The sequence below is a fragment of the Chrysochloris asiatica genome, unplaced genomic scaffold, assembly GCF_000296735.1.
Source record: "Chrysochloris asiatica unplaced genomic scaffold, ChrAsi1.0 scaffold00207, whole genome shotgun sequence".
In the NCBI taxonomy this organism is placed as follows: Eukaryota; Metazoa; Chordata; class Mammalia; order Afrosoricida; family Chrysochloridae; genus Chrysochloris; species Chrysochloris asiatica.
In genome coordinates this window covers 5,183,228-5,185,687 of record NW_006408725.1, presented here as the reverse complement: position 1 = coordinate 5,185,687, position 2,460 = coordinate 5,183,228, and positions in this window count along the sequence as shown.

Genomic DNA, 2,460 nt, shown 5'->3' with positions numbered 1-2,460 from the left:
ATTATAAGTCAATTTTAATGGTTTGAAAGAATAGTGTTTTAATTGAAGATTGATTAATTAAAGTTAAGCAATTATGATCAGTTAGAACTTCTGAAGAGAAAAATGTAGAAGATTGTTATTTTTGTATCTTGAACAGAAAATTTCAAAGGGAAGTCCTAGAAGACAAAGTCAAATATCATAAGGAATGTGCAAAGACCTGGAGTTAGAAAACCAAAAGGGAAGAACACTTTCAATATTTCTTAAGCTGAAACAACTGAAGAAAAAATTCAAGCCTTGACTTGCAATATTGAAGGATTATAGAGGCTTCTAATTGAATTATATGGGCAAATATTGAATGATGCAGAAAGCATCAAAAGAAGATGGACAGAATATACAGAGGAGTCCTGGTGTGGCACTCAGGATAATGCACTGGACCATAAGGTCGGTTTGAATTACAAGGTCTGTGGTTTAAACCCACCAGTCACTCCTTGGAAACCCTAGACAGGGTCACTATGAATTGGAACCAACTCAAAAGCAGTTAACAACTACAACTATACCAAAAGGAAATGGTTGTTGTTCAATCATTTCAAGAAGTAGCATATGATCAAGAACCAATGGTACTGGAGGAAGACATCCAAGGTGCAATGAAAACATTGGGGGAAAACAAGACTCCAGGAATTGATGGAATACAAATTGAAATCTTTCAACAAACTGATGCAGCACTGCAGGTACTCACTCACCTATACAGAGAAATTTGGAAGATATATTCCTGGCTAACAGATTGGAAGTGATCCTCATATATGCCCATCCCCAAAAGAGCCAACCAAATGGAATGTGTAAATCATTGTATATAATTAATATGTATATAAATGTATATAACTAATATGATATGCAAGTAAAATTTTGCTGAAGATCAAAAACAGCTGCAACAGTACATTGTCAGAAAATTGCCAGAGGCTTAAGCTAGACTCAGAAGAGAACCTGGAACCAGGGATATCATTGCTGAAGTTAGATGGATCTTGACTGAAAACATAGAATACTAGAAAGATGTTTCCTTGTGATTTGTTTACTATGCAAAGGCTTTTGACTGTGTGGATCATGACAAGCTATGGATAACATTGTGAAGAATAAATATTTTAGATATTAATTGTGTTCATGAGGAATGTGTACAAAGACCAAGAGGGGGTCATTCAAACAGAACAAGGTGATATTGAATGGTTTTAAATTAGGAAAGGTGTGTGCCAGGATTGTATTCTTTCACCATACTTATTCAATCTGCATGCCGAGCAAGTAATCCAAGAAGATGGATTCTATGAAGAAGAACGTGGCTTCATGATTGGTGGAAGACTCATTAACAACCTTTGATATGAAGATGACACAACCTTGCTTGTGGAAAACAAAGAAGATTCAAAATCAAGATCAAAGACTGCACCTTCAGTATGGGTTGCAACTCAATGTAAATAAAACAAAAATCCTTACAACGGAACCAATAAATAACATCATGGTAAATGGATAAAAATGTGAAGTTGTCAAAGACTTCATTTTACTTGTTTCCACAACCAACATTCATGGAAGCGGCAGTCAAGAAATCAAATGGTGTATTGCAAATCTGTTGCACAAGATCACTTTAAAGTGGTTAAGAGCAAAGATGTCAGTTGAGGACTAAGGTGTGCTTGGCCCAAGCCATGGGATTTACAATAGCCTCATAGGTACATGCATATTGGAAAATGAATAAAGAATTGATGCATTTGAGTTATGGTGTTGAAGAAAAATAGTAAAAGTACCATGGACTTCCAGAAGAACAAAAAAATCTATGTTTGTAGAAGTACAGCCTGAATGCTCCTTAGGAGCCAGGCTTAGTATCAGGAAGGACTAGTTTCTGAACAAGAACATCATGCTTGGTAAAGTAGAGGCTCAGTGAAAAAGAGAGAACCTCAATGTATTGATGCAGTGGCAGCAGCAATGGGATAAAAGCATAATAACAATTGTGAAGATGATGCAGAACTTTGCATTGTATCTGATTCAACTGCACCTGACAACAGGTATAAAGGAATATAGAGTGTCAGACAAACTTCCTTGCAGCAAAAACTTTTGAGTTGAGTTATCAGAGATTTATAGGGATCGAGTAGATGAGAAGAAAGGAAGAGTGTTTTCAGCCATAAATGAAGACCTTAGGGTATGGCGTGACATGAAGGGAGTTGGGAAGACTATTCCATCTGGAGACATTGTTATATGATTTTGGCAAATGATTCATGATCGATTTTGCATGGTCTTGAAGGCCATCTTAATTTTCATATTATTAAGAATAGGGAATCCTTGTTGTTGTTGTTATTATTAGGTGCCATTGAGTCGGTACTGACTCAGTGATCCTATGCACGACAGAACTAAACACTGGGACAACCTCACAATTGTTGCCACACTTGAGCCCATTGATGCTGCCACTTGGCCAGTCCATCTCACTGGGGGTCTTCCTCTTTTTCT